Genomic DNA, 15,286 nt, shown 5'->3' on the forward strand with positions numbered 1-15,286 from the left:
TGTAGTTCTGACAGAGTGACCATTGGGTTCTATGTCACCTCCCTGACTAGACTAAGATAAATGCAGCAATGTACAGAGACATCCTGGATGAAAACCAACGCTTCCCATCCAATGAGATGGAGTAAACCCCTTTAGTCACTTTTTCTGTAGTAAAAATGACTACCAACAAATCTAGCATCCATTTCTGGTGTTACTAGCGACTGTACTCGTGTTTAGAGACTGTTTAGAGCCTGACGTCACACTTGTTTTCGCTTTGCTGGGAGCTTTCCTCATTAAAAACCACCAGTGTCATCTTAAATTGTGATGATCGCTGTCCGCGGGGATATGTCCAATATATTAAAGTACGTCCACAGCGCGGACATGCTGCCTCTACTCCAGACAACCCCCTGCGTATGGCTGGTGTTAATGTGTATGTTATGATGTTCATTTTTGCCATTGTCTTTGAACACACCGAGAATGAACAAGTGATGTGTGTCTGGGAGTGAAGTACAGAGGTAGATGTGTGTGCACGGAGGAAAATACTTGATGGAAATGGGCCCGTTGTTATCATAAAATTGGCCATAAAAGCTAAAAAGAGTGTCAGACTTTGTTTCCTCCTGGACGCTACAATACATTATATTACTTTATTTTGTTAGGTGTTGCGGCTAATATAAAGCCCGCACATTAAGGAGAAACCCTAAACGTAGTTAATACGGATGTATAGTGTAGCGCTTTTATTTTGAAGACGGAAAAGTGTGTGATTGGTTTGAGGAAGTGGCTTGACATGTTTTGATTGCGGTATCGACTGTTTGCAATAAAAAAGTCTCCTTTTGACATCCTGCTGACCGTCTTTCATTTCTATTGAGCTTTTATGTCATCTTACTTACCAAATCATTTACAGTAACAATCTTAAATGTTATGTTATCACTGCAACTTAACCGTAATCTGAACATGGAAGTGAAGCACCACCCACCTTTAGAAAGACACGCGTAGCAGGCGTTTGCTGCACGGATATTGTCTCTTCTCACGGCATATAAATAGTCCTTTTTTGTCGGGAGAACAACTTGCTGTGGCTTTGAACATGATATTTCCATAATGTGCCTTTTTTGTTATCCTTTTCTGCTTGCTTGTGGCGGATCAGTAGCAAGTGAACTGCAGCCAAGTTGCCCCACTACAGCACGGCAGGAGGGTCAAAATGTAAGTGTTCGCGTTAATCGGCCATTAAAAAAATGACTGCCTTTATTGAAATGTATAGTTAACGCGGTATTATAGCATTAACTTTGACAGTCCTACTACTAATAAATTTGCAAAATGTTTTAAATAAAACATGTTTACATTGTCATCAGGGAGTATTGTCTATAGAATTTTGAGTACAAAATAACAAAGTATAGAAAAAGTGAAGTGCTGTGAATCCTTTGTGGATGCATTGCATGTCATGGTGTAGCATTATCACGTGTGCACATACACAAGCTACTTTAGTTTCATAGATTTTTTATCAAATCAGTCTCTGCTGCACTGGAGGCTTTGTTTGGGGTCTCGATCCTGCGGAATACACACATGCAGACCAGTTTGTTATGCGCAACGTTTGGCCGTACGGTAACCAAGACGGTATACAAAAACTGGAGCAAATTTCATACCAAAAGTAAAAGCTTAAAAAACCCAGGGTTTGGCTATAATGCAATGCATACTGTTGTTGTCGCTGCTTTCAAAGCTTGTTTCATCTTTCAAATACACTGGTATTTCCCTGTAGTCATTTACCAACAGTCCCTTTAGTGACCCTTTCTATGTAATCTCCCTGCTTGGCGTGCATAAAACATCGCCTCAGTGGACAGGTGCATGACTGATCTCTCTGCAGGAGATGAGGGACAATCGATACCAAGCTATTGAAGCCCACGATCAATAAGAGGCCAAAGGATACACGGCGCACGGGGCACCTCCCAACAACTTCCACACCCCCTTGGTTTTTGGTCTAATCAAGACTGGTATGAAAGTATTGCATACATTCTCCACACAAAGATAGCTGTCAATCAAAATATTGCTTTGTTATGAATACTTCATATTTATGTTGCAGAATACCCATGATGCACCACAATGGTGGATCGATAACTGGTCATGTAAATTTATTGCACTGACAGCACCTTGAGCTGGGAGATTGTATCCAGCAGGAAAAACAGATTAGTCCAGGATTTACACCTTGGGGTAACTGCATGAGGCTTTGAGAGGGGACAGCATACAGAATCAGAAGGTTCGCTGGAAATTGTTACCATTTAATTAATTTACTGTGGTGTTGACAAGGTAAATAGAGTTCTGGAACAAATGAATTAATTATACACTAAAATTATTAGTATTGTAAGTATACTGGCATGAGGCATTGTAGATGGGTGAAGTCTTTATTTTAGACGTGTTTAAACATTTATTGAATTAATGTGTGCAAAACTGAAAAGTTACCATTTAATTAATTTATTATGGTGTTGACAAGGAAAATAGAGTTCTGGAACAAATAAATTAATAATACACTAAAATTATTAGTGTTGTATGTATACTGGCATGAGGAATTGTAGATGGGTGAAGTCTTTATTTTAGACATGTTTATACGTTTATTAAATTAATGTGTGCAAAACTGTATCATAAGTGCCCGATAACAAAGGAACTGGTCGGATCTCTCAATGATCTGGCTCGCTGCAGTTAGCCAAATTTTAGAACTGTCTGGATTACTTTATTTACAATAAATATATCAATTGTTGACGTTTTTTAATGGATTCTATAATCGTCACTGTCTGAATTGCGATGCATCTAAAAATCAATTCTTTCCCCCACCTTTGGAGACTAGTGCATCCTAAAGACCGGAAATCTCACACCAAGAAAAACAATCTTGTATATGCTATCCTGTATAGTGATGAATGCACTGATTCATATCTTGGGGGAACAAAACAACCACAAAGCAGACGCATGGCACAGCATAGACGGGCAAACTCTTCAGGCCAAGACTCAGCTGTCTACCTTAGGGAGAAACAGCACTCTTTTGACAACAAAAATGTACAGATTCTGGACAGACAGGACAGATGGTACAAAAGAAGAGTGAAGGAAGCCATCTATGTCAAGGTTGAAAAACCATCCCTGAACATAGGAGGTGGTCTGCAACACCACCTGTCTCACTCACACAACACTGTCGTTTCAACCATTCCTAAAAGAAGAGACTCTGTTATTTAGCCTCCAGCAAATAACTGTAGTTAGAAACATTCTGGTCACAGAAGGTGACCAGAATGGCTTTTGTGCCGTTTGTTTAGAACTGAATGGATGGCAAACATGGGTGATTCCGACAATTTTGGACTTGTATTAGTCGATCCAGAGCAGTCGTTCTGCCACGCAATATCTCAATGCCAACGAGGGGAAGTTACACTTCAACAATGGTTGTTGGCATTGACATTACGATTGCTTGTTTGCATCAAAGCAGTTTTTCTCACTCTGATAGGGGGAAAGCCATCCTTACCCTGGCACACCCTCCTAGTTTTTTTTTTTGTATAAATATTTTGGGTTTTTTCACCAGCCACTAACCTAGATCTGACCAGTCTAAGCCTATGAGCATGAACTGATGAAGCCGACTGAGGTATTGGCACCAGCTGCTAGACTACATCTGACCAATCTAAGTCTAAGACTAGATCTGACCAATTCATGTCAAATAGCATGAACTGAAGAAGCCAGATGAGAGGCAAAACGTTTTCTAAGACAAACCTAACAGTCCAGTTGCGATTGATTGAATGCCCTGAGATTACAAACACTCGGATGAATTACAACATCCATCCATTTTCTACCACTTATTCATTCTGGTGTCTATCTCATTCATAGAAATTGTCAAAGTTAACCAACATTTCGGTTTATGGTAACAACCTTCTACTATCCAATTCAGAGGCATGATTTATTATCTAAAATTAACTTTTACCAACTCAAAGGTAGGGGTGTAAAACAAAACAAAACAAAACTGATTTTCGAATGAATCATCATTCCTATTTGTAACAATTCCTAATCGATTCCAAAAAAATATACATGTTTAGTTACCTATTACCGATCTAGTTTGTGCCTTGTGCCACATAAGGCCCTCACAGAGCTTCTCCACTTATTGGCTGCTGCAGTCATTGCCTCCAACCATTGGTTCCATCCTCCCTCTTTCCTTTCTTTCTCAACGGTACGCCTCCAGGTGGTCTTTGGTCTTCCCTTTCTTATTTTCCCCTCTGGTGCCCAGGTCATAGCTATGCTACAGATGTTGTTTTTGTCCTGATGTAGTATGTGTCCAATCATCTTCCATCTTTGTAGCTTTACATCCTCACTGAGTGGCTTCATATTCGCTCTTTCCAGCAGTTCTTTAGTACTGATGTGATCTTCCCAGCAGATTCTGAGTATTCTTCGTAGGCATTTTTTATGGAATACGTCAACCGCCCTGTTATCTCCTCTGTTAATTTTCCAGGTTTAACACCCGTATAGGAATACTGGTACCACTAGTGTCTTGTACAGTTTTAGTTTTGTTCTTCTTGTGATGCTGTTGGAGCTCCAGGTCTTTCCAAGTCTATTCTTCAGGTCCTTCATGCTGCCTCCCTCTTAACAAACTGTGGCTCCCAAGTTGGTGAACTGGTCTACCTCTTCGACATCTTATCCATTGATTTGGATTTTTTTCCTGGTTTTTTGCATTGATCCTCATTGTTTTAGTCTTTTGTGTATTGATCCTAAGTCCTACTCACCCGGCTTCTTTGTCCATCCATGTTGTTTACTCTGCATGTGCTATTTTGTGGAGGACAGTAATGCTACGTCATTTGCAAAGTCCAGGTCATCGAGTTTTGAAGTTAGCTCACAGCGAATTCCATTCTCTCCCTCTTTAACTGTTCTTCGCATTATCCAATCCATCACAATCATGAACACGAATTCGTACATATTACGTACATCCTTGTTTGACACCGGTTTTAATGTTGAACCACTCGCATGTTTCTACTTGGTCTTCTACCGCGCACTGGAGGTCTTCGTAAAATGTGTTCACCATTTTCACAACCTTCTCTGTAATTCCATATTCCTTCATAATCATCCACAGGTTCTCGTGGTGGACAGAGTCGAAAGCTTTTTCAAAATCTACAAAGTTCATGAATAGTGTTGCTTGCCACTTGTTAACCTGTTCAATTCTTTTTCGCAGTATGAAGACTTGCTCTGTTGTTCCTCTGTCCGTTCTGTATCTTGTTTGCTCCTTTCCAAGCCTGCAGTCCATTTATTTTCTTATACATAGACCCACGCGACCCCCCCCCCCAAAAAAAGGAAGAATCGGTAGTAGAAAATGGATGGATGGATGTTTAGACTCTCAGACAAATGATTATGCTAATGTAGATGCCCATATCAGCTGTATTGATCTACTTTAGAAAAGAGAAGCGTGGGATACTTCTCTCATTGCCTTATTTGTATTTGAATGTAATAAAATTCTACCCAAACATTTAATAAACAAAAACAGATTTATATGAAAAAATATAGCAATTTATCCCGGCTGTTAGTTTATTTCATGAAGGAATGTAGTTAATTATAGAACTGGCACCCATTGTTTTTAAAAAGTATTGATTTTGAATTGAGAATCGTTTTGAATCAAGACTGGAATCGTTACCCCCATGAATTGAATCGTGGGGTGCCCAAAGATTCACAGCCCTACTCAGAGGTGATGCAGCAGCTTACAAGTTCAGTACGTCTAGCTGAGATAGGCGCCAACGCCCCCCGCGACCCCAAAAGGGAATAAGCGGTAGAAAATGGATGGATGGAATATCTGCATAAGCTAGTTAGCTCTTTGTGATCACTGCCCTGCCAAAAGTAGTTTATTTGCGTTAACACCTATAGTGAAAATATAGCTAATATTTGGTTAATATTCAAGTCATGACATGTGAATGGAGTATTGCTGCCGCTTTTTAAATGTTTTTTTAAGAGGACTTTATGGCCGCCATAGATGGCTCCCATTAGATTCATTCTTAGCCACCTCGTACTTGCTGAATTTTACAAAGTATGACGCATAAAAAATAAAGTCTAATGTCTAACATTAGGTTTGTGAATTATAGGCAAAATAAAAATAAAAAAAGTGCAGTTCCCTTTTAAATAATCTGAGAGACTGTTCTTGATCCTCAGGGGGTGCTGCTATTTTGATCAGCAATGGAGTTTAAACGGGCTAAGTGGTCAATTCTTGTCTGTCCGTGTAGAATAACAGCCTCTATCAACTGTCATTAGCCATGTAGTGCACGCAGAGTTTTAAATCACAAAACTATTCAACTTTAAGAGGTCGCTACAATAATTAATAATTGAAAAAATTATCCACTTTTACTAGTCAGTGAATATTTTTGGCGTGCAGCAGAAGTGAGGGGCAGGAGTGGAAAATGGAGTTTTGTACAACAACGCTGTGGATACTGGTTCTATTCCTGAATTTTCACTCATTTATTGCTTTTTTAGGACTTATGTTGAGCTCGCAAAATTAGAAAAATGCAGTAAAAAGGCTAATAAAAAAACACCAAACACTGAGCACAGTAATGATAGCACTGCTGAGCTGACTGTAAGCATGGAGAGCGATCAGCCCGTCTACAATAAATGTGCTGCCAAAATGGCTGCTCTGTGAGGCACTCAATGGGCAAATGAAACTAATTTTATTCGGGCTGTGGGTCATAAAATGTAAATTGAGGTTCCACTGTATCGAATTATTGATATTCTGATTGAAGAATACATTCTTGAGCTTATAGATCTGGTATTAGCAGTATTGATATTACGGTATCAAGCTGCAAATCACTACAAAACACCCACTGAAACTTGATGGTGTTTAGTCAAATCACCACCCAATCTGGTACACACTTTAAGGCAGTGATGGGCAAGCTACTTGGAAAATGTAGTAAGCTAAGCTACAAGTTACTATTGATTAAATGTACCTAAGTTAGAGGGGAAGCTGTCCCCAGAGAATTCTACATCAAAACTACATTTATCTGCATTTATATCTATGGTCCCACATGTATAATGTTAATGCATGCTTAGGGGCTCCTAAGCATGTGTGTGTGTGTGTGTGTGCGTGCGAATGTGTATATGTATATATATATATATATATATATATATATATATATATATATATATATATATATATATATAGATAGGCACCGGCGACTCCAAAGGGAATAAGCGGTAGAAAATGTGTATATATATATATAATTAAATAAACAATTTTGAAAAATGGCCCCTGATGGCCATCAGACATAACTGCACTTGTTGTCAATACAGATAAAAATAGTGTTCATGTGTGAGATTTAGGGCTGCCAATTATGGCCAAAGTAATAATTAAGATAGTTTTCATCAATATTGAAATCATGCTTACTGATTGTTAGGTAAAGCAGTGTTGGGGTGTGAACTTAATACCATCATATGATTTGTAATGTCTAATAAAAAGGCTATAGATAAACCTTATCCATATGTAGAAAGACAAATATTAGTTTTTTTATTCTTTAATAATATCAACTTGTCAGCTTTTTGTCATTACATAATGCCTTTATCTCTATTTTTATATCTTGAGATTTTTTGTTTTTTTAAGTTATGTACGTTTATATGTACATGTAGATGCTGTATCAGGATAGATCCATTAAGAAGTTGAGCAGAACTTTGTCGTATAGGAATTAACTATGCACAATAAAACACTAATTTTCCTGAGGGAACTCTCCTGAAGGAATCAATAAAGTACTATATGTCTATCTACTAACAAAATGCTGTGTCACATAAATGTTTTTTGAAGTAATACCTTTTGTGAATTGAAAAAAACACAAGTAATGTAAAAAAACACATGCTGTTTACTTTTTGATATAAATATAAAACTCAAAGCAGTTTGGCTAAAGAAGATGAAGTCTACTAAATAAGCTTTGTTCTTCTCCAACGCCTCCTTGTAGTTAAGTACAACAGTTTGGGCAACAAAACAAAACAGGAGTGACACCTCTCACATCGAATACACAATCTTCACAGCCTGCGTTCAGTTCGATTGAGATGACAAAACATTTGAGCGAGTATTGATGTTATCTGAACTGGGAACACTTATACAGTTTACAGTTAAATAAAGGACAAATGATAATCCCAGTAAACAAACTAAAGACTTTATAAACAAGTTGTGACAACGTTCATGACCGTTCAAGATCCATCCTCACGTTAACTCTCAGTTACAGGGGCTGAAGGTAACGTCATATAGTTTTTCTCCTTCGCTGTGTACTTAGTGTCTGTCTCCAATATTGTCCACACATGTCGCCATCTAACAACTCTGCGCTCTTAAACGCACGCTGGCAAAGAGAGGGAAAAATAACATTTAACCAAGCGCTTGGCTCCGTTTACTCCGAGGGGAAATCTCGTCCGCCATGATTATCAAGCCAAACGATGCGAGTGCGCATGCGCCTGACTTTGTGTTACCTAAAATGCATTAATAAATTATGTTTTTCTGTAATTAAAAAATTAGACAATATTACTAACCATCTGGAATTTTATTACAAAGGTCCTGCAGTCCTGGGTTCAAATCCAGGCTCAGGATCTTTCTGTTTGGAGTTTGCATGTCCTCCCCGTGACTGCGTGGGTTCCCTCCGGGTACTCCGGCTTCCTCCCACTTCCAAAGACATGCACCTGGGGATAGGTTGATTGGCAACACTAAATGGTCCCTAGTGTATGAATGTCAGTGTGAATGTTGTCTGTCTATCTGTGTTGGCCCTGCGATGAGGTGGCGACTTGTCCAGGGTGTACCCCGCCTTCCGCCCGTTTGTAGCTGAGATAAGCGCCAGCGCCCCCCGCCACCCCAAAAGGGAATAAGCGGGAGAAAATGGATCAATCAATGTTTATTTATATAGCCCCAAATCACAAATGTCTCAAAGGACTGCACAAATCATTACGACTACAACATCCTCGGAAGAACCCACAAAAGGGCAAGGAAAACTCACACCCAGTGGGCAGGGAGAATTCACATTCAGTGGGACGCCAGCGACAATGCTGACTATGAGAAACCTTGGAGAGGACCTCAGATGTGGGCAACCCCCCCCCTCTAGGGGACCGAAAGCAATGGATGTCGAGCGGGTCTAACATGATACTGTGAAAGTTCAATCCATAGTGGCTCCAAGACAGCAGTGAGAGTCCCGTCCACAGGAAACCATCTCAAGCGGATCAGCAGCGTAGAGATGTCCCCAACCGATACAGGCGAGCGGTCCATCCTGGGTCCCGACGAGCGGTCCATCCTGGGTCTCGACTCTGGACAGTCAGTACTTCATCCATGGTCATCGGACCGGACCCCCTCCACAAGGGAGGGGGGGACATAGGAGAAAGAAAAGAAGCGGCAGATCAACTGGTCTAAAAAGGTCTATTTAAAGGCTAGAGTATACAGATGAGTTTTAAGATGAGACTTAAATGCTTCTACTGAGGTAGCATCTCGAACTGTTACCGGGAGGGCATTCCAGAGTACTGGAGCCCGAACGGAAAACGCTCTATAGCCCGCAGACTTTTTTTGAGCTCTAGGAATCACTAATAAGCCGGAGTCTTTTGAACGCAGATTTCTTGCCGGGACATACGGTACAATACAATCGGCAAGATAGGCTGGAGCTAGACCGTGTAGTATTTTATACGTAAGTAGTAAAACCTTAAAGTCACATCTTAAGTGCACAGGAAGCCAGTGCAGGTGAGCCAGTACAGGCGTAATATGATCAAACTTTCTTGTTCTTGTCAAAAGTCTAGCAGCCGCATTTTGTACCAACTGTAATCTTTTAATGCTAGACATTGGGAGACCCGAAAATAATACGTTACAGTAATCGAGACGAGACGTAACAAACGCATGGATAATGATCTCGGCGTCTTTAGTGGACAAAATGGAGCGAATTTTAGCGATATTACGGAGATGAAAGAAGGCCGTTTTAGTAACGCTTTTAATGTGTGACTCAAAGGAGAGAGTTGGGTCGAAGATAATACCCAGATTTTTTACAGAGTCACCTTGTTTTATTATTTGGTTGTCAAATGTTAAAGTTGTATTATTAAATAGAGGTCGGTGTCTAGCAGGACCGATAATCAGCATTTCCGTTTTTTTGGCATTAAGTTGCAAAAAGTTAGCGGACATCCATTGTTTAATTTCATTAAGACACGCTTCCAACTGACTACAGTCCGGCGTGTTGGTCAGCTTTAGGGGCATGTAAAGTTGGGTGTCATCAGCATAACAGTGAAAGCTAATACCGTATTTGCGTATGACGTCACCTAGCGGCAGCATGTAGATGCTGAAGAGTACAGGGCCAAGGACCGAACCCTGGGGAACTCCACACGTGGATGGATTATCATTTTATCATTTATTGTTACACCCCTTGTCCCATTAACAAGTAAAAAGTCAAGGGCGGTCACGGCATGCTCTTTCCGTAAATGCTGGTCAATTTCTTAGGGCATTACGGCGAACAATGAGGACGGTCACGGCACATGCCGCGGTTAAATTCAAGCCCTGCAAATCCATCCATCCATCCATCTTCTTCCGCGTATCCGAGGTCGGGTCGCGGGGGCAGCAGCCTTAGCAGGGAAGCCCAGACTTTCCTCTCCCCAGCCACTTCGTCCAGCTCCTTCTGGGGGATCCCGAGGCGTTCCCAGGGCAGCCGGGAGACATAGTCTTCCCAACGTGTCCTTGGTCTGCAAATGGGTCCATTAGTAATAACTGTCTGTCATTTAGCTGGGGACACCAGACAACATCTCTAGGGGTACCGGCATCCCATTGTATGTATTTATTTAGCTTGTCTTTTCTTTGCCTACAGTAAAAAAAATAAAAACAGCATATATTTTGACAAACTGTTTGGGAACAGTTGATAATGTTAATGTGCAGTAAATCTTTTCATGAACTCTACTCACCTTACTGTGTGTCCCTAAATTTTTGTTGGACGTTTTCGATGAAGAGAGAAGTTATGATTTTGGTTTCCCGAGTAAACAACTAAAAACTAAAGTTTTGACCATTGTTTTTTCTACATGCATACATCTCTCTAAGTATGGCTTAGGACACGCATTATTGTGAGTTTCCTGGGTGTCGTCTTTATTGCTAGTAGAATCATCTAATCTGCGGGAGAGAATCCCTCTGCCATTTTCAACTATGTTTGTTTTTTGAGTCTTCAACTTGAAGCATCCCTCTGTCTCTGACTCTCGTCGTCATGTGACATGTGTGCGTGTCTGTTATGAATTTGCTTTAATTGTTTTGATGACTCACTTTATTTTTTCTCTGATTGGCCAGTCCGTGATGGTTTGCCCTAAACTTAACCAATTGTGACTCATCACACAAACACCAACCTATCATCATGGATTTTTTCCGTATGGATGGATGTTTTCATTTATCCAAGTTATGTATTTTCTCGATGTTTTGCTTGGGCTGGATTCGCAGTCATTTTTCACTTTGTAGCTTTGATGTAAACTACCTAGCTACCTGGGTCTAAAAGTATCCAAGCTACTGGGAAAGTTACTCGTTAAAAAAGTAGCTAAGCTACTGGAAAATAGACACGCACATGTACAGTTGTGGTCAAAAGTTTACATACACCTGTAAATAACATAATGTCATGGCTGTCTTGAGTTTCCAATCATTTCTACAACTCTTAATTTTTTGTGATAGAGTGATTGGAGCACTTACTTGTTGGTCACAAAAAACATTCATGAAATATGGTTCTTTTATGACTTTATTATGGGTCTACTGAACATGTGACCAAATCTGCTGGGTCAAAAGTATACATACAGCAATGTTTATATTTGGTTACATGTCCCTTGGCAAGTTTCACTGCAATACGGCGCTGTTGGTAGCCATCCACAAGCTTCTGGCAGGCTTCTGGTTGAATTTTTGACCATTCCTCTTGACAAAATTGGTGCAGTTCAGTTAAATTTGTTGGTTTTCTGACATGGACTTGTTTCTTCAGCATTGTGAAGTGAATCATACTTATATAGCGCTTTTCTCTAGTGACTCAAAGCGCTTTACATAGTGAAACCCAATATCTAAGTTACATTTAAACCAGTGTGGGTGGCACTGGGAGCAGGTGGGTAAAGTGTCTTGCCCAAGGACACAACGGCAGTGACTAGAATGGCGGAAGCGGGAATCGAACCTAGAACCCTAAACTTGCTGGCACGGCCACTCTACCAACCGAGCTATGCCGCCCCGAGCTATGTCCACATGTTTAAGTCAGGATTTGGCAAAGCCATTCTAAAACCTTCATTCTAGCCTGATTTAGCATTTTTTTTACCACTTTTGACGTGTGCTTGGGGTCATTGTCCTGTTGGGACACCCAACCGCGCCTAAGACCCAACCTCCGGGCTGATGATTTTAGGTTGTCCTGAAAAATTTGGAGGTAATCCTGCTTTTTCACTGTCCCATTTACTCTCTGTAAAGCACCAGTTCCATTGGCAGCAAAACAGGTCCAGAGCATAATACTACCACCACCATGCTTGATGGTAGGCCTGGTGTTCCTGGGATTAAAGGCCTCACCTTTTCTCCTTCAAACATATTGCTGGGTATTGTAGACAAACAGCTCAATTTTTGTTTCATCTGACCACAGAAATTTCCTCCTGAAAGTTTTATCTTTGTCCATGTGATGTCAGATGAAACAAAAATCGAACTGTTTGGCCAAACCTCATGAATGTTTTTTGTGACAAAAACATATATGCTACAATCACCCAATCACAAAAATATAAGAGTTGTAGAAATGATTGGAAACTCAATACAGCCATGAAATTATGTCCTTCACAAGTGTATGTCAACTTTGGACCAAGACTGTATGTAAATTTGAGCATGTTATGTTAATAAACACGTCTTGGGCTGTTTTCGTATAGTAAAACTTTGTGACGTGTATCAGACACTACTTCTGAGGCAAAACATGTTTTTCACTGATCTCTTGAGGTTCAGCTGTTAGTATGGATTGCATGTCAAGTATGTGGTCGTATATCCACACAACCTATTCATCAGTATATATTTACACACATTATCCCATGGGTGTATCTTCAGTTCTAGCCCCATAGAAGGAAGCTTGTGCTATAAAACCACCACCATGCAGACTCCACGCTTCTATTCATGCTCTCGTTCCGCTTTGAAGTCCGACACGAGTCTTTTATCTTGTTATCTTGTTATTTCATTGTATTCCCATGTGCGGGGCCCGGCAACATCCCAGGCGGGGTGCAACAAATACCATCCCTCTCATCCATAACACAGCTGACTATAATGACAGCAGAGGAGCTCGTGGGGGAAGGAGGGAAAGGGTGGTCACTTTTTGTTTGAACTAGAACGGAAGGGAATTACCAATTGACCATACACTATCATGACAAGCTTAATTAATCAGATACATAATTCATAGGGTGGAAACACGTGCCATGAAAGGAAGGGGAGGAGGTTAGGGAGAAGGAATAGCAGACCGCATCATCAGCACTTTCTTGGACAGGATAAAAGATGGAGAAGAACGCTGGAAGGTTGGTGTGTAACTACTATGTAGCATATGAGCTTTGTTATGGGGGATGTAAAAAAATCAAAGTGGCTCATCAAAATTGGTGTCGAGGCTTGCCGTTAAATGATTCTCCATCAAAGTCCGACATGTAATTAAAGTTATGTAAGAATAAAAAAGTATTTAATCAATAAGACATTACAGGCTTTAACATTAGATATGTAGTAATGGAGAACGATTATATTGATCTGAATAGCAATCAGGAGACCATTCACGGGTCAATAACGATGAACCCAAGAGAGGCGCAATCCCTAGGAGCAGACGAAGATTAAATAAAAGTATCGTAGACCCCCGACTTGTAATTAAAGGCCTTTAGGTGCAACTGTCTGCGATCGATGCCTAAATATAGGACGTTAATGGCGCTCTAATGATGCACAACAGCACCACAAGTATGAAGAGATTACTTTGTAATATATCACAATTATTTGTGGCTCCATTGCTGATGTTCCACAAATGTTTGTTTGTACGATTAAGGATGAATGATGAACAAAATGTAAAACAAATTCAAATGAAGTTAAATAATTGAGAATGAAATAAACTGATCATTATTTTGTTAACCAAATAATTCTAAAAAAGAAAAAAAAAAGTTAAATGGCGAATTAAATAAACTGATTCTTTTATTTTTTTAGAAAATCATTAAAAAAAAAAAAATAAAATAAGTTAAATAATCGAGAATTAAATAAACTAATATTTTTTAAAGAAACTAATTCTAAAAAAAATAATAAAATAATTAACTTAAATAACTGATAATTAAATAAACTGATTATTATTAGTTAAACAAACTATTTCTAAATACAGAAATTAAATATTTAAAGTACCAATAGAAAGGAAAAAATAGTTGTCTCTATTGAAGCTATTATTAAGGATACCTGATTTATGACACCAAAAGACTTACAAAGTTTGCGAGTAAATAGATACAACCAAAATAGTATCAATCGCACGGAGATTTTTCAGAACCATTTTGAGAGACAATGAGCAAGCCAGCCACGTGATCCGTGACGTAGAGATGGGAACCACAGATTCCTTCCCCATCACCAACAATGCAAATCATCAGACTTTGTGAGAGCCAACGACCATTACTTTGGGACAAATGATGATCCAGAACCTTATACTTTTTATCCTGAATATATACGTTTTAGAAGCGCTGTACTCCAACAGATTCAGTTTTAGTAAAAAAAAGTATTGTATAGCAGTAGTGCTTGGATTTTACTGATGTCACATCATGCTCACATCTCACTCATTAAATATGAATGGTGGTCAAGCTATACTATATTGCCAAAAGTATTTGAGCACCCATCCGAATGATCAGGATCAGGTCGTAGAATCAAGCACTTAGCCATGGAGACTGTTTCTACAAACATTTGTGAAAGAATGGGCCGCTCTCAGTGATTTCCAGCATGGAACTGTCATAGGAGTCCAACTGTGCAACAAATCCTGTCGTGAAATTTCCTCGCACCTAATTATTCCAAAGTCAACTGTCGGCTTTATTATAGGGAAATGGAAGAGTTTGTGAACAACAGCAACTCAGTCACAAAGTGGTAGGCCAAGTAAACTGACAGAGAGGGGTCAGCGGATGCTGAAGCGCATCGTGAAATGATGTCGCCCACTTTTCTGCACAGTCAGTTGCTACAAAGCTCCAAACTTCATGTGACCTCCCAATTAGCCCACATACAGTACACAGAGAGCGTCATGGAATGGGTTTCAATGGCCGTGCAGCTACATCTGTGCCATAAATCACCAAGTCCAATGCAAAGTCTCAGATGCAGTGGTGTAAAGCACATTGACACTGGACTCTAGAGCAGAGGAGACACCTTCTC

The sequence above is a fragment of the Nerophis ophidion genome, linkage group LG23, assembly GCF_033978795.1.
Source record: "Nerophis ophidion isolate RoL-2023_Sa linkage group LG23, RoL_Noph_v1.0, whole genome shotgun sequence".
In the NCBI taxonomy this organism is placed as follows: domain Eukaryota; kingdom Metazoa; phylum Chordata; class Actinopteri; order Syngnathiformes; family Syngnathidae; genus Nerophis; species Nerophis ophidion.